The following is a 24999-nucleotide window of genomic DNA, read 5'->3' on the forward strand; positions in this document are numbered from 1 at the left end:
AGGCTTTGAGAGGGTTTTTGGGTTTGACTGGCTACTATAGGAAGTTTGTAAAAGGGTATGGTTTAATTGCAGCCCCTTTGACTGCCTTATTAAGGAAAGATTCATTTACATGGACTCTTACAGCTTCACATGCATTCCAATTGCTCAAAGATACTATGTCCAGTCCACCTGTGCTAGCTTTACCTGACTTCAGCAAACCATTTGTGGTGGAATGTGATGCCTCTGGGTTGGGAGTGGGTGCTGTCTTGATGCAAAACCAAAGGCCCATTGCTTTCCACAGTCAAGCTTTGAAGGGCAAGGCACTTGCTCTTTCCACTTATGAAAAAGAATTGTTAGCTTTAGTCGTAGCTGTGAAGAAGTGGAGGCCTTACCTGCTGGGAAGTCCTTTTGTAATCAAAACAGACCATCAAAGTTTAAAATACTTGCTAGAACAAAAGATTGGCACCCCTGCTCAGCAAAAGTGGATCACCAAATTACTTGGTTATGCCTTTATAGTGGAGTATAAGCATGGTAAAGAAAACTTAGTTGCTGATGCCTTTTCCAGAAGAGAATCTAATGAGAATGTTGATGCTAATTGCAGTGGAGTTGGTACTCTATGCATCATCTCCTTCCCTACTCCTAGTTGGCTTGATGATCTCAAAGCTAGTTATGTCACTGATCCTGTCATTCAACCAACAATTCAGGCCATTAAATCAGGGCAGAATGTTCCAGTGGGATTCACCCTTTGTAATGAATTGCTGTTTTATAAGGGTAGACTATACTTGGGAAGTTCAAACCAGTCCTTGAAGACTCTTGTCTTGCAGCAAGTACATAATAGTCCCTTAGGAGGTCATTCTGGATATTTGAAGTCTTTCCATAGACTTAAAAAGGACTTCTACTGGTCTGGAATGGGAAGGGACTTGAAGACTTTGGTTAGGGAATGTGATGTATGTCAGAGGTTGAAGAGTGAGACCTGTTTTCCTGCTGGGTTGTTACAGCCCTTGGTCATTCCAGATAGGCCTTGGCTTGACATTAGTATGGATTTCGTAGAGGGGCTGCCTAAATCTCAGCAGAAGTCAGTGGTATTTGTGGTTGTGGACAGATTCACCAAATATGTTCACTTTATTCCATTGGCTCATCCTTATACTGCTGCTAAGGTGGCTCAGTTGTTCATGCAATTCATTTTTAAGCTACATGGACTGCCTTCCACCATTGTAAGTGACAGGGACCCAGTATTTACCTCTAAATTCTAGTCTGAATTAATGAAATTGCAAGGTATTAGTCTAGCTATGTCCTCTTCTTACCACCCTCAAACTGATGGCCAAATTGAAGTTGTGAACAAAAGTTTGGAACATCATTTGAGAGCTTTTGCTGCTGACAGACCTTAAGCTTGGGTGGATTGGCTTCCCTTGGCAAAATTCTGGTTCAACACTAATTTTCATTCCTCTCTTAAGCTGACTCCATTTGAAGCTTTGTATGGATATCCTCCTCCTAAGTTTGTAGATTATGTTCCAGGAACTACAAGAGTTGCAGCTGTTGATTCAATTTTGCAGGATAGGCAGCAACTGTTTTCATTACTCAAGCAAAATCTGGTGGCTACACAAGAAAGAATGAAGTGGTTTGCTGATAAGAAGAGGGTGGATAGGTCTTTTGCTGTGGGAGATTGGGTGTATCTTAGACTGCAAACTTACAAGCAGTCCTCAATTCAGTCCAAGAACTTTGGCAAGCTAGCTCCTCGTTTTTATGGACCCTACCAGGTTGTGCAGAAAGTAGGAGAGGTTTCCTATAAGCTTGACTTGCCTGAAGGTTCTCAAATCCATCCAGTGTTTCATGTCTCCAATCTCAAAGCTAAATTGGGTGCTCTGGTGGTTCCTAGGCCTGCCTTACCTGCTGTGAATGTGGATCAGGTTCCTAATCCTGAACCAGTGGCTGTTTTGGCAACCAGGTCACATCAACTGAGGAGTAGACTTATCACTCAGGTGCTAGTGCAGTGGCAAGATGAAAGCAAGGATGATGCTACTTGGGAGAGTCTTTTTGGGTTACAACAGAAATTTCCTCACCTTGTGGGCAAGGTGTTTGAAGGGGAGGAAATTGTTAGAATGTGTATTCATGTTAGTATGAGTATGTCAATAAAGGATTGTGTGTGGTGTTGGTAGCTATGTGTATGTGACTATATGAGATGCTGCATGGGAAGTGCTGGTGAGATGCTAATGAAGCACGCAGGATGAGCTGATGAGCTGGGCAGCAGGAGGTGCATGCATCAAGTAGTGTTGAGTGTTATTGCTTAGTTGGCACATATGCTGAGCTGGCAATAGTGATTCACCAAATAAGAGTAGTTAATTACGGTTAGTTTGTTAGAGTAGTGGCAGCTGGTTGACAGCTGGATTGGCCGTTAGGCAGTTAGAAAGCAAGGCTTGGAGAGTGTATTAAAAGGCTAGGTAGAGAAGAGTTTCAATATACTTGATTCTTAATTCCAATTCTTACATTCTCTTCTCAATTTTCTCTCTAACTTCTTCTCTATTTCATAATCAATTCTCTTCTCTGTTCTTGGGAATTGATTGACCTTGAATTCAACTATCCAGCAACTCTGTTCATAACAACATGTGTGTGATTGGGATTTGTTTTGTTTGTTTATTTTGGGTTTTGCTAAGAAAGAAATTCAAAGACTTGGATTTTTTTTTAATAGATACCACGTTAAAGTTGTTAAGTGAATACAAAAACAAAAACAAAAAAAAAAAAGAGAGAGAAAAGCAAAAGTAATATAATTTAATGTTGTACGTTTAATCTACATCTATATAAGAACTCCCTTGATGACTACATTTTTGTTAATAAAGAGTTCAAATTATAATGAATTTAATGTAGAGTTTTTATACTTAATTTAATCTTAGGCTAACTAGAAATTAATCCTAAACTAACTTAGGGTTAGTTTACATGTGCTATAAGTGCATGGGTCTAATAATATACTCCTTCCGTCCAGTTTGTTTGTCCTCTATTCCATTATGAGATGTCCCAAAATATTGTCCTGTTTCTAAAAATAAAAATCATTAATTTACTAATGTTCCTATTATACCCCTACTTTATTTTCAAAACTATTTGAAAAGAGAACTAACAAATATTTAAAAAAAATCAATCTAATTGGAGCCCATTTCTAGTTGCCTCATTAAGTATAAGTCTTTTTAAAAAAAAAAAATTGATAAATTTAATTAAGGGTAGTTTTGTAAACTTATATATTTTTATAAGATAGTAGACAGACAAAACAATAAATAATGTTCCCTTAAGAAGTTTGACTTTACAAACAGGACAAATAAATTAGAACAGAAGGAGTAGGCTTTTACCTCTTAGACAATAGTATATCCAACAAAAATTAACCATGTTTGAAAAACAGTCACATGTATACTTGATCAAGATTTGTCCAGTCAGTTCTTAGATCGACACCTAACCTATAGCCCAATTATTAAAACTTGTTGCACCAATATATATATATATATATATATATATTATTAAAACTTGTTGCACCTTTTAGGGAATCGAGTCCATCGGCTTGTCAAGTTGAACAACCCTAATACCATGCTAGCAACCACAAAATGAAACTAGTGCTTTCTTTTTTATAATTTGAGAGTTATAATAATTAGAGGGGATTCGAATCTTAATTCTCCTAATTAAGAAGAGTAAACTATGCCTCTAAGCTAGGTAACTCTTAAATATATCCAACAATTGCTGATATATCATGAAACGTTGTGAGTCATAGAATATATAATATGATTTCAATCTATTGTGTATAGAAGTCAAATAAATTATACTAGTGTTTCTTTTTCCTATCGTTGTTGGTCTTAATAGTTAATATGATAAAACATTAAGACATAAAGGTATCACTGTAGTGTACATAGATGTAAGTTTTACTTCTTCTTCTTCTTTTTTTCCTCCTTTTTTGTGTGTGTGTGTGTGTGAAAAAGGACCAGTACCATCTACGATAGTAGACTGAATTGGTATTTTAGTCAAAATTAAATACTGTTTATCTAGAAGCACAACTTTTTGTACTTGGTTCTTGCCTTCTTTGTGGAAAAGTCTAAGATGAGGATCACATAATTTTTCAGTACAAATACACTGTCATAATAATAAGTTGGTGCTCAAAACAGAAGAAAAACGCGTATGTATGAGACAACATAATTCATTTAGGAATTGGGACCCTCCAGATTTAATGCCATCAAATTATCGAGTCATAAGAAAAGCTCAGTTTTACTTTCTCTCTCCTGCTGAGGGAGAGAGAAAGTTTTTTCTCTCTCCCTCAGTAGGAGTTTTTGTTTCTCTTGCCTTGGTACAAGCCCTCTCTCCCTCTCCCTATTCGGGTATTTTCTAAGTCTCTGTAGCCTTCAAGGTCCCCTCAGCAACATGGATCAAGCTACCACTTGAGGACTTCTGCATTTTCATCTCACCACGTTTGAGGATGATGAAAGCTCCACTTCAGCCATGAGATCGGACATCCTAGAGGAGCACGTGCGAGCTTTCAAGTCCACTCTAAGATTTGCCTGGAAGATGGGTTTGGATCTAAGGTATGTAGATAGAGGAATAAAGATCTTCCAGTTTTATTTCAGATCTAGTCTTCAAATGGAGTGGCTTCCTTCCTTTTGCTTTATTTGTGGTGTTTTGGGTTTTGGTGGGTTTCTTCAGTCTGGGTCTCAAGATTTGTCTGATTCGAGGAAGGGGGTTTTTGAGAAACATTGTGCTGCTTGCCGAGGTAGGTCGGAGGAAGAAAGAAGAGAGGAAGATACCACTTTTCAGATTCTGGTGGCTGTTCGTTCGATGAGCCTGGGTACGGAGAAAGGCAACAGTTCAATTGTGCTGGTAGTGGTTTGGTCCTTGAGGCCAGCGCCCTCTGTTGAGCACTCACGTGTTTCCCAATGGTCGTTTGAGGCCAAAAATCGATTTTGGGCTTTCAAATGTTTTCTTCTCTGGCCCAAGGACTTCCCAGCCCGAAAACCACAAGTAATATCTCTCCTTTTAATGAGCCCACCACTAGAGCCCAAGAAAAGAGACCCCAAAAATGTTAATATGCAAACTCAGAAATATTTCTGGGCTCTCGGGTTCATTGAGGAGAGTGGTGTGTAATTGTTTATGATTTTCTCCCAGTGTTTGTATGCTTTCTCTTTTGTAACTCTTTTCAAGTTTGTTGGGGACATAATTTTTATGTAATTGGCATATCCTTTGCCAAAACACATTTTACCTGTATTTGGGTAAATCTAAGTAGGTTCAAGATGATCATTACAAGTGGTTAAATTGAAGACATGAAGACTACTCAAGAACTGCTCAAGAAAAGTGCAATTTGCAGGTCTCGATACCTCCTCGACAGAATCTCGATCTGTCGAGATTCATTAAATCTCGATAGATGTCTCGATCGATCGAGCTTACGGATTTTCAAATTATAGCCAGCAATGTTTTATTCTAAAAGGGTATTTGTTTATGGGTTTGTATAATCCTTATTGAACAAGGAAAAGCCCAAGGCTTGTGTAAACTTATTTGGAATAGGAGAGCCCATTAAGCTCTTATTTAAAGGAGGTGGGAAAAACCTAACCCTAGAGAGCTTCATAAGGTTTTCTTTTTGAAACCCTAGCCTCCTCCTACAGAAGAAAGAGTTCTTGCTGCGTGCAAAGGAGTAAGCCACGTACTTGGGAGCCGTGCATCAAAAGGGGGAATTGTCACTACAGATCAAGTCCAATTGGGTATTAGGGTAAGGGTTCAACTGTAGGTTGGTAAGGTACTTGAAATTCCTTTACTTGTAACCGCTTGATTTGATCATCTTGAACCTACTTAGATTTACCCAAATACAAGTAAAGTGTGTTTTGTCAAAGGATATGCCAATTACATAAAAATATGTCCCCAACAATCTCCCCCTTTGGCAATCCGTGACAAAACCACAAGAGTACATTGAATGTCCTAGAATACATTCTACTCAAGATTACAGAATAAATAAGCCTAGTCTAAAAGATCTGAACCTTGGAAGTTGCTGCAAGAAGAAGGTTCGGAATCTTGACTTGGCTTTAACTTGTCTTTCCTAAAAGGCACTAAACAAAACACATCAAGGTACCATGTGGAAAATAATGACAAGTTAAATAAACAAGAAACATGTGTATAAAGAGAGAAAAGAAACAACAAACGTGAGATAAAGAGTGAAACACATACATCATCATCAAATATAGAAACAACACATGATGTATGTAAATGCTTACAAAACCAAAAGATACACAACACAAAATATATGTCAATATCAAAGTGTATCAAACTAACTCTCCCCTAAGTTAGTTACATCATAAACTTTCTTCCCTTAACATGAAGTTCTCCCCCTAAGTCTATTACTCCCCCTGAGAAAAGACATTCAATTCTCAATAAATATTTCATGCTTCTTATCAAAAAGAAAAAAAAATTATCGAGTCATATACCAGTGTGCTTTCCAGTTTCCACCGCTTGACTCCGTCTGGATCAAAAAAAAGTCAAGACTATAGAATATTTTACAATTTTTTTTACAATTGTGACATAGTGAAATGTAGCTGCACAAAAAAAAGGGGGGGAGGGGTGGGGCAAGTAATGATAATTAATCAGCATTCACAATTTGTCACAATTTACCATACCAGAGATGTATTAAAAAAATTGTAGATTAATTTGTGATCTTCTAATTCATTCAAAAATATCATGATTTTTTTCCCCCACAAAAAACACAGCCCCAGANGTGTGAAAAAGGACCAGTACCATCTACGATAGTAGACTGAATTGGTATTTTAGTCAAAATTAAATACTGTTTATCTAGAAGCACAACTTTTTGTACTTGGTTCTTGCCTTCTTTGTGGAAAAGTCTAAGATGAGGATCACATAATTTTTCAGTACAAATACACTGTCATAAAAATAAGTTGGTGCTCAAAACAGAAGAAAAACGCGTATGAATGAGACAACATAATTCATTTAGGAATTGGGACCCTCCAGATTTAATGCCATCAAATTATCGAGTCATAAGAAAAGCTCAGTTTTACTTTCTCTCTCCTACTGAGGGAGAGAGAAAGTTTTTTCTCTCTCCCTCAGTAGGAGTTTTTGTTTCTCTTGCCTTGGTACAAGCCCTCTCTCCCTCTCCCTATTCGGGTATTTTCTAAGTCTCTGTAGCCTTCAAGGTCCCCTCAGCAACATGGATCAAGCTACCACTGGAGGACTTCTGCATTTTCATCTCACCACGTTTGAGGATGATGAAAGCTCCACTTCAGCCATGAGATCGGACATCCTAGAGGAGCACGTGCGAGCTTTCAAGTCCACTCCAAGATTTGCCTGGAAGATGGGTTTGGATCTAAGGTATGTAGATAGAGGAATAAAGATCTTCCAGTTTTATTTCAGATCTAGTCTTCAAATGGAGTGGCTTCCTTCCTTTTGCTTTATTTGTGGTGTTTTGGGTTTTGGTGGGTTTCTTCAGTCTGGGTCTCAAAATTTGTCTGATTCGAGGAAGGGGGTTTTTGAGAAACATTGTGCTGCTTGCCGAGGTAGGTCGGAGGAAGAAAGAAGAGAGGAAGATACCACTTTTCAGATTCTGGTGGCTGTTCGTTCGATGAGCCTGGGTACGGAGAAAGGCAACAGTTCAATTGTGCTGGTAGTGGTTTGGTCCTTGAGGCCAGCGCCCTCTGTTGAGCACTCACGTGTTTCCCAATGGTCGTTTGAGGCCAAAAATCGATTTTGGGCTTTCAAATGTTTTCTTCTCTGGCCCAAGGACTTCCCAGCCCGAAAACCACAAGTAATATCTCTCCTTTTAATGAGCCCACCACTAGAGCCCAAGAAAAGAGACCCCAAAAATGTTAATATGCAAACTCAGAAATATTTCTGGGCTCTCGGGTTCAATGAGGAGAGTGGTGTGTAATTGTTTATGATTTTCTCCCAGTGTTTGTATGCTTTCTCTTTTGTAACTCTTTTCAAGTTTGTTGGGGACATAATTTTTATGTAATTGGCATATCCTTTGACAAAACACATTTTACCTGTATTTGGGTAAATCTAAGTAGGTTCAAGATGATCATTACAAGTGGTTAAATTGAAGACATGAAGACTACTCAAGAACTGCTCAAGAAAAGTGCAATTTGCAGGTCTCGATACCTCCTCGACAGAATCTCGATCTGTCGAGATTCATTAAATCTCGATAGATGTCTCGATCGATCGAGCTTACGGATTTTCAAATTATAGCCAGCAATGTTTTATTCTAAAAGGGTATTTGTTTATGGGTTTGTATAATCCTTATTGAACAAGGAAAAGCCCAAGGCTTGTGTAAACTTATTTGGAATAGGAGAGCCCATTAAGCTCTTATTTAAAGGAGGTGGGAAAAACCTAACCCTAGAGAGCTTCATAAGGTTTTCTTTTTGAAACCCTAGCCTCCTCCTACAGAAGAAAGAGTTCTTGCTGCGTTTCTTGTACGCCTTTGGGTTTTGTAACCAAGCAAAGTCTCTTGCACCAACATTGAAGATCTTATTGGTGTTTCTCTGTGAAGCTACTGCAAATCAACTACAACAATCAAAGGGTTGCTGTGGAGTTAGTCACTCTTGGATTCGTGCAAAGGAGTAAGCCACGTACTTGGGAGCCGTGCATCAAAAGGGGGAATGTCACTAAGATCAAGTCCAATTGGGTATTGGGGTAAGGGTTCAACTGTAGGTTGGTAAGGTACTTGATTCCTTTACTTGTAACCCTTGATTTGATAATAGTGGAGTTTCGGGAGTGGTGACCTGAAAATCACCCGGTGGGGTTTTTGCCGTTAGGGTTTTCCTCATTCGTAAACAAATCACCGTGTTATTTAATTTCTGCTGCATATTTACTTTTTGGTGATTTGTTTGTGCTTCCACGCAATTGCATGATTAATTGATTAATTAACAACTTGGCTAATTAACTAACTAGGGTAAACACAAGGGGTTATTCAAATTATGGCCTATCAAGTGGTATCAGAGCAGGCACACTCTGATTAGGTTTTAATCTTTGCTGTGTGATCCATTGACCCATGTTGTCATGGAAACTCTTGATTGTTTTGATTTGCATGATCTTATGTTGAATGATGCTGATAATATTCAAGATGCCTATTGCAAGCTTTATAATTTTTGTATGAAATCTCTTGAATGTTCTGCAAAATTAAAAGCTAATTTAAAAAGGTCAAACTTGAAAAAGATTATTTGATTGCAAAATTGGATGAAGCTAATAATTTGAATGAGAATTTTAAAAATCAAATTTCATCTCAGGTGGACAAAATTAAGAGTTTGGAAGAGCAACTAGTTGAATTTAAAACTAAAGTTGAAAAATTAACTAGTGCCAAACTTGTTGTTGAGCCTAACTCAAAAGAAAAAGATCTTTATATTCCCCCAATTAAAAGGAATAATGAAGAGTTGAAGGCTAATATTGCTAGGATAGACAAAGGTAAAAATTCTGATGTTAACGCTGAAGTTTCTAAACCTATGTCTAAAACTCCTCCTAGGTTGAATAAAAATTCTAAATTTGTCCCCATTTGTCATCATTGTTCAACCTTTAAGGTTAGACCTCCTTTTAGGAAGACGAGTAGCTTTAAAACTACTCATGTTTGTCACCATTGTGGTGATTCTGGTCACACTCGCCCTAATTGTTTCAAGTTGTTTCCTCATAAGCGAGTGTCCAATAGGTCTCATCCTTTGTCTAAAGGCTCTGTTCCTATTCTTGGTGAGTTATTAAAAGCTTTGAGCTTTTTGACTCAATTTCAGGGGAATTCTAATTCCTCTATGTCCTTTAGTAATCATATTAGAACATGTGCCTTTTCATCTTCATGGCCAAAGACTCGTGCTGTGTGGGTGATAAAGGATCCTAAGACTTAATTGTCTTTTCTGTTTGTCCTCTGCTTTAATTCTAGTGAGATAAAGAGTGAAACACATACATCATCATCAAATATAGAAACAACACATGATGTATGTAAATGCTTACAAAACCAAAAGATACACAACACAAAATATATGTCAATATCAAAGTGTATCAAACTAACTCTCCCCTAAGTTAGTTACATCATAAACTTTCTTCCCTTAACATGAAGTTCTCCCCCTAAGTCTATTACTCCCCCTGAGAAAAGACATTCAATTCTCAATAAATATTTCATGCTTCTTATCAAAAAGAAAAAAAAATTATCGAGTCATATACCAGTGTGCTTTCCAGTTTCCACCGCTTGACTCCGTCTGGATCAAAAAAAAGTCAAGACTATAGAATATTTTACAATTTTTGTTACAATTGTGACATAGTGAAATGTAGCTGCACAAAAAAAAGGGGGGGAGGGGTGGGGCAAGTAATGATAATTAATCAGCATTCACAATTTGTCACAATTTACCATACCAGAGATGTATTAAAAAAATTGTAGATTAATTTGTGATCTTCTAATTCATTCAAAAATATCATGATTTTTTTCCCCCACAAAAAACACAGCCCCAGACCAAAATTAATGGTCAATTTATTTATTTATTTTTTTTAATCCTGTGTTGATGTGAGTTTTAATATTATCTTTTTGACAACCTTCCTTTAGTTAAAATATTTTTTTAGGCGGAAATATTATTTTAGTCATTATGTTGAGAATAATTTTATAGTTTTGGGACCAAAATAGGTAGGGAAAAAAAATTGGCCCAAAATGGAAATCAGACACAAATAGAAGGACCAAAATGATGTTTCTATCTATTTTTTAATTAATTCGGGTACACAAAATTTTTACAAAAAACAATTGAAGGACAATTATTTTCACATCCAAATTTCACAACATAATTAGGTATTAGCTTATGATTGATGCACCCAAATTCACTTTTTCACAATTACCAATGTTGGTTTATGTGCAAGTGATGATACGTAGCCATTAATTAATATCTGAACATGTTATGGATTTAGTTGTGAAAATAGTTGTAACGTAGACAATTTCATAATATGTTAAAGTGGTTAATTGTGAGTAATTGACACTTTCTTCCTATTAATTTTTATAAAAATTCATGATTTACAATTGTGAATAATTGACACTTTCTTCCTATTAATTTTTATAAAAATTCATCATTTACAGTTAACCACTTTAACATATTATGAAAATTAAGTATGAAATTTGGCATATCCATAGTATTATTGTTAATTATTTTTCTATATGTCATATCCTTTGCTATCAATGTAATAAACATTATATTTTTTACTTTAATCACTGATATCATGATATTTTTTATGACTAACAATTTGTCATGTCAACGATTATGAAAAGTGACGCATTGCAGTCACGGCACTCATATAAAAAGGTTGAGTTGGATTGAAGCAATAATCAACCTATTACATGAAATCATTAAAACTAATACTTTCTCCCTCCCAAAATAATGAAGTGCTTTCCTTATAAAACAATCTCAACGTATATGTGAAAAGTGTCCCTAATAGTGATCAGTTATCCATTGAACCACCTTGCTTCCTTTGGGCTTTTATGAAAATTTGAACCCACAATTTCTCCTAGTACATATGGGACCAAACCCAAACAAATGTATTCCCTATTTGGATATCAGCCCAACAATGGCCCACTTTAGAGAAGGGTAAGAGAAACTTTGGCACCCTTATTTCAATTGCAGAAAAGATCCCCAAGAAGGAAAGAATTTTTTCTCACACCTTTAGTATCACTTTTATATGAAAGAAATCAAAATAATGTGATTTTAGTAATGTCACTTTATATGGTCCACCATTAACGTATATTTTTTTTATTATGTACCAATCACAACAGTATTATGAAAAAGAAAAAGAAAATTAAGTTTAGATTTATTTGTATTAAGAATAAATTTGATGGACCCTAAAGAGTTAAGTTTCACTCCTAATTGCAAGATGAATATGGTTGGATTCAGGCCTACCATTGGATGAAAAGAACAAACACATTCCTACTCATCCCCCTATTGTGGTCATAATCATACTACACTCAACACTTACAACAAAAGAAACTAGTGCCTAGAGGTGTGTATCTAACCTACCAATCCAATGAAATTGAACCCAATGAAAGCTACCCAAACCCAACCTATTTGGATTGGGTTGGTTTTTCAGGAGTTAATGGGTTAGGTTGTGATTTTATTTTGAGCCTCGAGTTGGATTTAGTTCAAGTTGATAGTTTTTTCAACCTATCTGACTCAATACATATAAGTTTATTTTATTATGCATATTTTAATTTTAATTTTTTTTTTTTAGTTTGATTTCTTGGTATTTTAAGAATTGGCTTCTGATGGATTTCAAAATTTGGAATATAATTTAGACTTACATAAATTGTAATAATTTATTGAAAAAATTTCGTAAATAATTGATGAAAGTTCAACAAAAAAATTCATTAAAAAAGGTCCAACTTTTTACAAGGCAGAAAAAAAAATAACTACAACGCACTGACCCATTATTAGATTGGTTTTTACAAATATGATTGGTTGGGAATTTTTAAACCCAACAAGGGTTGGAAAAAAAAAAAAACATCCAACCCGCCCTACTAGGGTCCAATAAACATGGTTTTCGATTAGTAGTACCTAAACAACTTTTAGATTTCTGTTATCATCTTTAATACGAACTTTAGCATAGCTATTGAGGGATGTCTTGCCTATTTTGCAAATGACAATGATTGTATTATATGAGTCTCACATTTGAGAGAGTTATTATTATTATTGTTGTTGTTGTTGTTGTTTGTTAGGACTGATATGATTCATATTAGGAACATTTGTCAACATTTTATGTAGTTGGCTAATCTTTTGACAAAACGCACTTTATTTGTAATTGGGTAGATCTATGATGTGTTTAATACTTTAAAGAACAAGATTTCAAGTCTAGTATTGAAACTATGCAAATTGTCCAAGAAACAAGTGAAGAAGTGTTGATTCATTAAAATTCGACAGCTGCTTGATAGATATCTATCGAGGTTTAATGAGGGTCGACATATACTATCTATCGAGGTATTTATAGAGAATTACGAAAATCAGTTTTTCAGATCTAATTTTCAACCCATGCTTATGTATTTGTATAGGGTTTCTTTTTTTACAACCCTAGATATATATAAGGCTTATTTTAGAGGTCGTCACATAAGAGAATACAAGGAGAACATATGCAAAAGGTGATCGATGCCTTATTCTTTCTGAAAGAAGTTATTGCATCTTTACGTCTTAGGATTTTGTAACCAAGTGCTTCTTGATCTTTATTGTTGATGAAGTGAAGAACTTTGCAGCCAACATCTTCTTCAAGTTGGTGAGTTAGTCACGTTCTAGGAGCTGTGCATCATTGGTTAGTCACGTACTGGGATCCATGCAAAAAATGTGGCGTTCATATATTGAAGAGTTTAGAGGTTCTGAAGCGGTAGAAAGTTTCTACTGTAAGTTCATCTACAGGGATTATAGAGTCTAGGGATAAAGATTTTGTACTAGATCTGAAACTTCTCTTTACTATAGAAAATTGCTTTTCGGGAAGGTTTCTCCCTAAGTTTTTTATTGTGAAACTAGTTGATTTCATTGGTTTTCCTGGGTCATCATCATATCTTGTCTTATTTAATTTTCTGTTATGCATGATATTGACATGATATTGATGTTTGTTTGTTTTAACAAGTTTTATTCATAATAAATCTAATTAACAATTTGTGTTTAAAACTTATTAATTCTATCAACCGAGGTCTAAATTTCCCAACATTGTTGTTGTTGTTGTTATTGTTGTATTGGGTTTAAAAAATAAGCCCTATAAAAATATGATTATTAAAAAAAATAAAACTTTAAAAGATTTGTAAATAAACTAAATAAGTTGAAAAAACAGGTTAAATTCTTCATAACACTCATCCAAACTAACACTCAGTTGTTATTGCTTTGCTGTGGCAATGTAAGATAGTGTTTCTATAGTTTTGGTTGGTTCTAGTGTTTTTGCTAATTTGCTATACTTAATATTCTGTTGTTATTAATAATTTTTTTTTTCCATTCATTAAAAATAATAAAAATAATAGTATTGGAAACAGGAAAGTATGTGAAACGAGTATAATTACTTCCCGTTTTAAGGTTGAAAATAAGCTTCCAAGCATCTTGTAAATTTATTTTTCTTTTATTTTTCAATAAGGGTACGTGACAAAATAAAATCACATTTCATGTTGTAGAAATTATATGAAAACATGAAGCAACGGATTGAAACCACCACAAAGCTAGCTTGAATCTCAGAAGAAACATACCGAGAACGCAAGGGATTTAGTGAGTGGACATGGGTTTCAAGCAAACATGATCATCAAACTATTCTTCAAGTACTTCCTACATTCTCTCTATCTCATGGAAGTGAATACTTTCATATACAAATTGTATTCAATTCCTGGACTTCGTTAATAGAGTTGTAACTAATTCACAGATCCTTATTGATGGGGGAGACCCCAAGTGTCATGCCCCAAACCCAAAAAGGTCTAAAGCATGAGAAGAACATCCCAAGCGTACCTATAGATTTTTCCTTTTTGGCAAATCAAACAATAGGAGATCTTTATTTTCCTTTCTTTTCCAAATGATAAGAATATATAGCCATACTAAAATCTCCACATTACAAGTCAAAGCTCTATAACACATTTACGAACAATAACTAAAAATCATGTGCCTCCACATAATACATGAATATATTACAAAACTTTGATTAAATTACACAAAGTCACAATCTTATCAAGAATAAATACCTTAACATCGAGTCTAGGCCTACCACGCCAAAGGCTAACAAATTTCAAGTGACCAACCTCCAATACAATTAATTAAGGCATCATTGAACTTAGCAAGATTTAGTCACCAACCATTTACAGCAAAAGTCTCCAAATTTAACATAACACTCCAATCATCACCAATGATGTAAGCTCTATATCCAAGGTATAGCTAATAAATCTAAAAAACTGTTAGAGGGTGGAATGAGCTAACGCCCAGTAAGTAGCATAATTAATGGGGGAGGGGGAAATGCAAGTTTCATCTTTAATAATAATAGTATGACAAGAATGATTTAATAATGAAATACAAGTTTCCCAAAGTAAATACCTTGAAACTATATACTATGATCTGTGAGTACTAACAATATAATTTTCATAGCCATAAAATTTAACATATGGTAATTTATCTCAAATATACCACACTACCATATAGACCGGTCAGGGGATCCACCCATTTACAACTGGCATTATATTGTCCTCTCTGGTATGCAGACTCTTGGCCTCATGGACAGCAGCCTCACCTATACCCTCAAGGTTTTTCTCTCCGCCCATGGGCAGCAGGGAGAGTGTGTCAAATAGGACCTCTCTTGCATGTAGTCTCTTGGCCCCATGGGCAGCAGTCTCACCCATACACAATCAAGGAACCTCTTCCCCCCATGGACAACAGGGAAGAACGCGTCATCCAAAGTGAAAGGGCACTGACCTGGATTTATTCTATTGTCACAAAGACTACGGAAACCAAATCGGGTGATCACCAGGAAATCACACATGGCACGGTGCTAAAACCACATAAGCTCATAGGTTACATTACTTTGAAACACATAGTTCATATCCAGGTAGTTACAGAAAACCTTAAATAATCTAACTTCTACAAAGTTTGTAAGGTTTTCAATTTCGTTCTTGTCAAGAAAATTTCTATCAATTTCCTAAATAATATAGGACAAGATAAGCATCTTTAAATTTTTCAGTATACCATAAAATCAATGATTTTCTTATCAAAGATTAAATAAAATATGCTCATTTTTTCATATTAACAATTCATGCATTTCCCCAAATGCAATACCAAATATGATGCATTTCATATATAATCATACATATATTAAGGTTATGACACAATAGTTTTAGGAAAATATAATTTCCATAGGTAGTTTCCAAAAGTGTGTCTAACCCAAAAATATCATTTATGCAATATGTTTATTTTTCAAAAATCCCATTAAAAAACTACTTACCTTGCAACCGCAAAAGCCTAATTCTCCAAGCTCCAAGGGGATTAGCTAGAACCTAAACAATATTAAGTAAACCTATCACAATAAACATAAAGCTTGAAATTGTATCTAGTTGAAAGTTCAATATATGTATAAAACATCCTTGAACGTTTAGAACCCAAATTATAAAATATCAATTCAAGCTTATAATCACACAATTAATGTGCAGAACATGAACATAAACCAATCACAGAATTGAAAACAAATCTAAGTCAAATATAAACACATCTACAACAGTAAATATACGGCAAAGATAAAGGAAAGGAAGATGTAAACACATGGACAACACACGATGTGTTATTGAAGAGGAAACTGAAGTCCTCGGCGTAAAACCTCTCCGCCGCCCTCCAAGCGGTAAATAATCCACTAAAGAATATAGTTGGGATACATGAACAGCAGAAGACCCTCCATGCCTAATCTACCCAAGTACGTAAGCCTTCCAAGCTTCTTGCTCCAACGAGGTTACGCCGAACCTATTTCTTCTTTAGCTTCCCGGATTCTGCTACTATACCATAGCATCAACTAATGTATATTGGTTCCTTCCAAACTGCTTCCCTTAGCACCAAATGAACATTCTCACAAACGTGGGTGTGGTGAGATAAGGATTTGGTCAATGGCCTCTCAAGGATTTAACAATGGAGAGGAAGATAGTAGAGAAATTTGAAGAGTCTCTAAGGTAAAGATTGGGGATGAGGCAATCTTGTTTTTCTCTAGAGTTTCTCTCACAAAATTCTCTTTGAAAGCTCTCTTAAAATCGCGGGTATAAGGGTCTATATATAGTGGGTGAGAAAGGAATACGAAGAGACAGTTTTTGCCAAACAGGGTAAATTGGCGGCTTGGTCTCGCGGCTTGTCCAAGTCGCGAGTTCAAGTCGCGACGTAACAGCCTGGCCAGCTTGAGACTTTTGTCCTGTAGTGCGACAGCTGATGCGATCCTTCAGCTTCCCTGTGTGCATCTCACGTACCTGCATTTGGCGGCTTGTAGCCGCGAGCCACCCGCGAGTCCTAGCCGCGAAGCTCTGCTTCTTTGCACATACTTGAACTTTTCTTCACATCTTCTTACACACTACCCTTACAATAATCCCACCTAAATACATGGTTACTAAGTGCTAAATTACAAGCAAATTGGCACGGAATAAAGCCCACAAGATGGTTGATAATTTTCAACCTTACACTAGCTACGATTTAGGAATTGCCAAATGAGCACTACATTAGGCAAGCCTAGTATTTAACCTCACCAATAATAATATATTCTACTTCCAAAGTTTCTCAACAAATTGATTCACAAGGCATAAACTCCAATTTATAAAGTTCACCCACATTTAATATCATCTCCAACATCATAATTAGCTTCCGTAAAATTTACACTACATCATTAAGAGACCCATGAAAGCAAAATCAAAATATAGTCCAAGATAAGAAATTTAGAACTTCAACTAATTCCAAATAAACCCAATAGCAATGGAAAAATTAAATTTACCAACCGTCACATGTTATAACTTAAAACTCCTAAACTTTTCCACCATGTACAAATTATATACCCACTCATCAAATAATTCCATCAATACAAAACCCATACATAAAAACACATAAATATCACTTTCAATGCTCATAAATCACATGAGTATCATTATTAAAGCTTAGATAAAAATAACCTCAAGCAATAATGTAAAACCCACCAAAAAGATTAGAAATTTTTACCTCAAATAAAAGATGCGAAGGTGCTTATAGGTTTACAAGAATTTTCCGGTGATCTTGCTAGAAAATGATGGTGGAAATGGTGGTGGTGGCAATACCGGGTAGAGAGAATATGAGAGTAAAGTGGTGTACGAGAGAAAGAAAAGAAAGAAAAGAAAAGAAGAAGAAAGGATGGTTGGTCAAGTGATGTAGTGGTATTGTGAGATGAGTGATGGGTAGTGGGGTTAGGTGGGGGGCACGTGGGAACTCAAAAATATCTGCTCTTGACTTCTTCTTTTTTTGGGATAGCTGACTGGGACGTTACACCAAGGCTATGGACATTGAAGGAAAATCTTTGCCAACTTTGGTGTACTTGGCACGTGAAAAGAGACCCCAATATCACCACAATTTTAAAGCAAGAGCCATGAATGCATTGGTAAGTCATATATCAACAAAATGTTTCCTTAAAGGTCTGTTTGGGATTCGCTTATTTTGTTGAAACTAAAATTTTTTTGCTAAATGTACTGTAGATAATGGTAAAAATTAGCTAAAATAGTATAGTGAGACTCATGAATAATAGCAAAAGTACAGTGGAGCCCGTCAATAGTAGCAAAAATAAGTTAAATAGTAAAATAAGCTGGCTTTTTAAACTAGAGCCAAACCCACACTAAGCTAACTACAACTTAGTTCTATTTTCCATAAGCTCCCATAACCACAAGTCAATGTGTTAACAATTTTATAAATGTTATAATCATAATAATCTTTTTCATAAAAAAATATAAATAAATAGATAAGGGTGTCATCAAGCCTTGGAGAATTTGTTTTGTGTGGGGGCTCATTCCAAGGTTGGTGGAATGATCAAAGAATGTGGCTGTTCAAAAGAACAACTTCTCACTTTCTCGGCTTCCTTGACACCATAATAAAACTACTGAGGTTTACAAAGCTAGCCTTTGCCATCACAACAAAGGTGGCTGACGATGATGTGTCACAAAGATATGAGCAAGAGATCATGGAGTTCGGTTCTTCTTCTCCAATGTTTACCATTTTAATTAGCTACAATTGCATTGCTAAACTTATTCTCTTTTGTTGGAGGAATGAAGAGGTGATTGTGGATGTGCAAACTTCGGTTTCAGAATCATTTACATTGCAGATTCTTTTATGTGGTCTGCTGGTTTTAATCAACCTGCCCGTTTACCAAGGTCTCTTCTTTAGAAAAGACAATGGCAGCATGCCCCTCTCAGTAACATATTCATCAATTATGTTTGCTCTATAGGCTTGTGCAATAGCCTTGTATTAAGTTCTATCCAGGTGCCATGCAAAACATAGAGTATTGCTGCCAAATAAAAAATAAAAAAATCACAACAAATGAGTTGGCAAGTTATTATTATTCACGATTAAATTAGTTGACATATCAGACAATTGTGAAATTTGTCCACTCTATACAAATTTCAAAACTTCTGCTGGCTAAGAAATGCGTTTGCATTTGACAAAAGTTACAAAACCATATATTAATTTATTAGTGTTTTAGAGTAATAATAGAAACTGATCGGATTATATTAATTTGTATCTCCTTTTAATCAAATGGGTTTAGAACAACAAGAAGAATCAAAATGTTTACCATCACTCTATCGGGTAGGTCAGACGTACATGTCAAATTGTCTAAGGTTAAAATTTAAAAATAATGTCACCTAATTCGATAGGTAGAAAAATAAAAACTACCGAGAATGGTCCGAAAGACAGATGTAACATTTTTAATAATTTAGAGACAAAAAACAAGAATTTTTTAAACTTTAGGAATGAAAATCAAAATTTAAGCAACTGAATGAAATTTTTGTTCTAGTTCAACAACCAGTAAACGAAATAGTTCAATCTTCTTATCCTCACATTTTTCCAAAACATATAAATCAAGATCATTAGATATCAAATTGACAGAGAACAAAAAACTCAGAACATGGCAACAGAACTAGCAAAAGACGGACCCAAAAACTATTATGGAGAGTAAGGATTCCGAAAAACTTTACCTGGGCACAATCACAGGAGTCACGAGGGAATGGTGATAGCAAGGGAGGCAAGGCAATGGCTTGGGAATTGGGATGAAGTAGGCGACAGCAAGGGACAAGGGAGTAATTTCACCAAACCTTTTAAGCCTAAACCTTTTAAGCCAGGAGCCAGTTTCACAAAAATCATATACCAATGATTATTTGTACAAGGCAAAAGATGATAGTCTTCCTCTTCCAATTCTATTCGCTTTTAATTTTCGTGGGAATATGCATGATCTTTGTGTATAGACTGAACCACATACCAGTGAAAGAAGAAGCCGGAAGATGGGCATGGATGGGATTGTTTTTCTCAGAGCTCTAGTTTTGTTTTTATTGGTTTGTCACTACGGTCGTCCAATGGAACCCAATCTATCTTAACACTTTCAAAGATCACCTCTCTCACAGGTATATCTCTCTATTTCACATGCTTAGCTAATAAGTGTATGTACATATTAATCATGCTAACAAACGTGCTATAATATGTGTAGGTACATGTGTATTGCATACAAACTTGATAATCTATGTATGCGTTTGTGTGTTTACACTCTTTTTTTGCTGAGTGTGATTGTATATATAATAAACAGATACCAAAAGGCTTTTCCAGGCATAGACATATTCGTTTGCACTGAAGATCCCTTGATAGAACCACCAGTTATGGTGATTAACGTAGTCCTATCAGTCATGGCTTATGCCTATCCACCTGAGAAGCTAAGTGTTTATCTATCGCACGATGGTAGTTCAGTTTTGACATTTTATGCTATGCTGGAGGAGGCCTCATGTTTCTCCAAGATTTGGCTTCCACTCTGCAAAAAGTTCAAAGTAGAACCAAGATTGCCGGAGGCTAATTTCCACACAGCAGCTAAGCCACTTGGGAAGCCTATTAGGGGACCTCCATTATGGTATCCACCTTGTTATTGTTATTAAATTTGTGACTGTAGCATTACTCAATATTTATTGTGATATATATATCCCTCAGACTCTCACCTGCTAACATCAAATTTTCGGGAACAGCATGACCAAGAGAAATTGAAGGGAATAAAACAATTGCAATAACAACCAAGTTTTAGACTTAAACTTTAGGGTCCTCAAAAGACTCATAATAAAAATGATCATATCTATTTTGTTATGTGATTTTACTCTATTCGAAATCATACTATCTAATATTTTAGTTTATTGGAATGCCTTGAAAATAAGAACGCAGCTGATTACAATTTAAAAGTTTATATATATATATAAACGAAACTTAGATACAGTACTTAGGTGCAATTCCTTAGATTTTCCTTTTCAGTCATGTAGCTTTTTTCTCATGAGATAGAAGTATATTTTTAGTTAAATAGCCACATGGCTGAATTTAAAAAAGAGAACTTAAGGAATAATACCTAAAGTATTGTACGCAAATTTTGTAAAAAATAAAAATTGAAACACATGCTTCGTTAGCTAACAATGTTGTGGTACAATTGGCTGCCATAGGCACCCATATTCACAAAGGTTTTCATTAACCTCAAGCTATCTAAAATATAAACTATATGTATTTGATCAAATTCCCTAAAATCTCTACAAATTATAAATTAAAGCTCGCATAGGTTCTACAGCTTCTCTCCTGCTTCAAATCTCTCTTCCTCTACGATCCACGTTCATAGGTAAAACTAAAACCTATGATTCAAACCTGTACTAATTTAGGATATCCCATTTCAAGGTTTTGGATTTATGGTTTCAGAGACACTCACCAATTTCTAAGGTAATGAACAGAGGCTAAAAATAACTTACATCATCCAAATTATTCACAAGTTTATCATCTTTAATTGTTGGAGAAGAATTTGAATGAGGGAGAGGAACATGATTAACAGAAACATTATGACTTGATTTTGATTTACCTGCACAAATGCATGAATTGGCCAATTAAGGATGGAAATTTCGAAGAAACTAAATATTTATGATAACTGAGTATAACTAACAGCACAGTTAACCAAGGAACAAAACAGCAATAAAATATAGTCATTTAAGAAGATATAAGCTGACTCATACAGTGGAACTCAAGAACATAACTAAGTAGCCAACAAGAGAAATTACTCATACAGTGGACAAAGATTCAAGCAGGACAACTTATAAGGATTAAAATGGCAAAACTTACTTCCAATAGTGTACTTGCTTTGCAAATCATTTGAAAAAGAAAAATGAAGACAGAGACACCATCATATTATTTTGATGTTTTAACTTTTAATTTAGTGAAATGATTTCTTTAAAAATTCACATTAGTATGGCAGCAGTCTCAGGATAAGCAACTCAACCATGGCAGGATTGAAATCAATGAGATAGCCTTTATTTAGCTTCCAAGAGAATATGAAGTTCCCAGGCTTAACATCTCTGTGAACCACTCAATGCAATTACAAAATAAAGACCTTTACAACTAGGCATTTTTTGAGACTTCTCTAAATGTACAATTGTAGGAGTATCTTACCTGCTTATGCAAACATGCAAGGGCCCTAAACAGACAATAACCATACCACTGGAGCTAATATAATCCATGTCTTTCTTCAAAACCTAGAAGAAAAACAATGCAATTTCATTAACATAGCTTCCAAATGAGGTTTGAATGAAATGGCTCAATAATTTCCAAATTTTGGACACTGCAATTGAATTTCAACTTTAAAATTTCTTGACAACATTTTATAAAATAGACTAGATCATTACCTACATCAACCAAATATTTATTTCAATAGAAGGTACCACTATTTAAAGGTGTAGTAATATATGTGGGACAAGGAATGTAAGGTTGAAATTTATCAACCATCTTGTTGGCTTTATTCCACGCCAATTTGTTTATAATTTAGCACTTAGTAACCCTGTATTTATGTGGGATTCATGTAAGGGTAGTATGTGAAGAGAGTGTGAAGAAAAGCTCAAGTTTGTGCAAAGAAGCAGAGTTTCGCAGCTGACTCGCGACTGGAAAGCTGCCAACTGCAGGCATGTGAGAAGCACACAGGGGAGCTGAAGGGTCGCGCCAGCTGTCGCACTACAGGACAAAAGTCCCAGGCTGGCCAGGCCGTTATCTTGCGGCTTGAACTCGCGACTTAGACCAGTCGCGAGGCCAAGCCGCCAACCAGCCCTGTTTGGGAAAAATTGTCTATTCGCATTCCAAACACTCACCATTATATAGAGACCCTTATACCCACCAAATGGAGAGAGTTTCCAGAGAGAATTTTGTGAGAGAAACCCTAGAGAAAAACAAGATTGCCTTATCCCCATTCTTCACTAAGTGACTCTTCAAATTCCTCTACTCTCTTCCTCTCCATTGATACATCTTTGAGAGGTTTTTGACCAAATCCTTTTCTCATCACACCCACGTCTGTGAGAAGGCATTTTGGTGATAAGGGAAGCAGTTTGGAAGGGACCAATTGTTATTGGTTGATGCTATGGTTTATAGCGGAATCCGGTAAGCCAGAAAATAAAAAGGTTCGGCGCAACCTCGTTGGAGCAGGAAGCTTGGAGGGCTTAGGTACCTGGGTAGATTAGGCTTGGAGGGTCTATTGCTACTCATGTATCCCAACTACATTTTCTAGTGGATTATTGACTACTTGGAGGGCGGCGGAGAGGTTTTATTAGGAGGGCTTCGGTTTCCTCTTTGATAACACATCGTGTGTTGTCCTTGTGTTTGCATCTCTCTTCTCTTTATTTTTATCATTTAATTACTGCTGTGATTGTGATTATTTATGGTTTAGATTGTTTATCAATTCTGTTATAATCTTGTTATCATTTTCCGCACATATATTGTTTGATATAAAGCTTGAATTGATAATTTTGTATTTGGGAGTCTTAACGTTCAAGGGTGTTTTAGACACATATTGAACTTTCAATTGGTATCAGAGCGGGTACACTTATTGTGATTTAAATACTTAAGTGTGATCCTTGACCCCTTGTGTTTATTTGCCATGGATTGTGCTTTATATGCCTCTTTGTATGATTTGATTGATGATAAATGTAACATGCCACGTGTTTGTGAAAATGCCTCTATGAGTGATAATCCTCATGATTGTGATGCTATGTTACATGAATCTTTGAATATTGTTGATATTCCTAACATCAAACTTTTGAAGAAAATTGCTAAGAAGTTTCAAAAGAATTTGAGCAAGTTATTTTGTGAAAATGATGATTTGATTGCTAAGCTCAATGAAGCAAACAAATTGACTGAAAAATATAAGAAACTTGCTGAAAATTCTCTTGAAAAGCTTAAAGAGTTTGAATGTTTGAATATGGACTTGGATGTGAAACTTGTTTTGTCTAACAAACTTGTTGATGAGCTAAAATATGAAAATGAATCGCTTAAGATGCATGCCAAGTGTTTGATTGCTGAACCTATTGTTAAAAATGATGAAAATATTTGTTGCAATCATGTTATGGTACCCGATTTTGTGCCTATTGTGTGTTCTACCTCTAAGGACAAATCGGTGTACATTCCTCCACATAAAAGAAACTAAAAGGTGGAGAGAAAAGCTGTTAAGTCAAAGCTTCCGTTTAGGTCTCAACTTAAGGTTTTGAAGGGATCTAAGTTTGTTCCAACTTGCCACCATTGTGGTGTGATCGGTCACATAAGACCTCGATGTTATAAGTTGAAGAGAGAACAAAACCTTGTTGCTAGATCCCTTCCCAAAAACCCTAGTGGACCTAAACACATTGTTTGTCACCATTGTGGTGCTTTTGGTCATCTAAGACCTCATTACTCTAAGTTTCATGCTCTTAAAAGAATTAAAGGAAAAGAGAAACTTGAGCTTCTTGGAAGTTGTGCTAAAAAGAGTAAACTGGTTTTGAGTGAAAATAGTATGTTGTTAAAGAAAATGTTAATGCTCTAAACTCCTTAACTATGTGCATCTCCAGTTCTCATTCTTCCAACCCTCGTCTCACTTCTCTTGAGACACTCATTCCAAACAATTGTTCCGTTTGGATGAGGAAGGGTTCTTACGGTTGAGCTTTTGCTCTTTTGGTTCTTAATCTAATTTTTTCGATCTTTGTTAGACCCTTCATGCATTAGATGCTTCATTGTCATGCATCTCTGCATCATGCATCTCTTTATTTGCTTTGGTTTGTTTTTGTTTGTGATCTTACTTTTATGTCTTTGTTTTGTGCGAGTAAAAATCCAAAACCACATAAAAAGTGAAAAATTCAAAAAGTTTGATCATATATGTTTGAGCACATATCACATGTGAGTTTTGCCTTGTACCTTCGTACAAATGGCTTTATGCATTTATGAGCTTAGCTTGTTCTTTATGCACTTATATCTTTGTGGGATAAATCTTGACATCTTTGTGTGATTGTTGTAAATCGATCTTCAAGCTTGTCATGAATGATTAGTCAATAGT

The 24999-nt window shown here is 35.6% G+C and overlaps 1 long non-coding RNA gene and 2 pseudogenes across 2 annotated transcripts; 2 read left to right on the forward strand and 1 right to left on the reverse strand.

Annotated features, from left to right (window-relative positions):
- Window positions 1-14889: 14889 nt before the first annotated feature.
- Window positions 14890-17830, reverse strand: LOC112020796 (uncharacterized). 2 transcript variants are annotated; one of them, XR_002883807.2, is made up of 3 exons: window positions 17631-17814; window positions 15895-15946; window positions 14890-15368 (listed from the first exon to the last, which is right to left on the reverse strand). It is a non-coding gene; the product is annotated as an uncharacterized LOC112020796 (long non-coding RNA). The 2 variants fall into 2 exon arrangements; XR_010627239.1 differs by having other exon boundaries at window positions 14890-15946; window positions 17631-17830.
- Window positions 17831-17940: 110 nt separating this feature from the next.
- Window positions 17941-18903, forward strand: LOC136065616 (cellulose synthase-like protein E1; annotated as a pseudogene).
- An 870-nt stretch (window positions 18904-19773) lies between these two features.
- Window positions 19774-24999, forward strand: part of LOC136065617 (cellulose synthase-like protein E6) — a 19110-nt pseudogene continuing 13884 nt past the window's right edge.

The sequence above is a fragment of the Quercus suber genome, unplaced genomic scaffold (genome assembly GCF_002906115.3).
Source record: "Quercus suber isolate HL8 unplaced genomic scaffold, Cork oak 2.0 scaffold_1052, whole genome shotgun sequence".
NCBI classification, from domain to species: Eukaryota; Viridiplantae; Streptophyta; class Magnoliopsida; order Fagales; family Fagaceae; genus Quercus; species Quercus suber.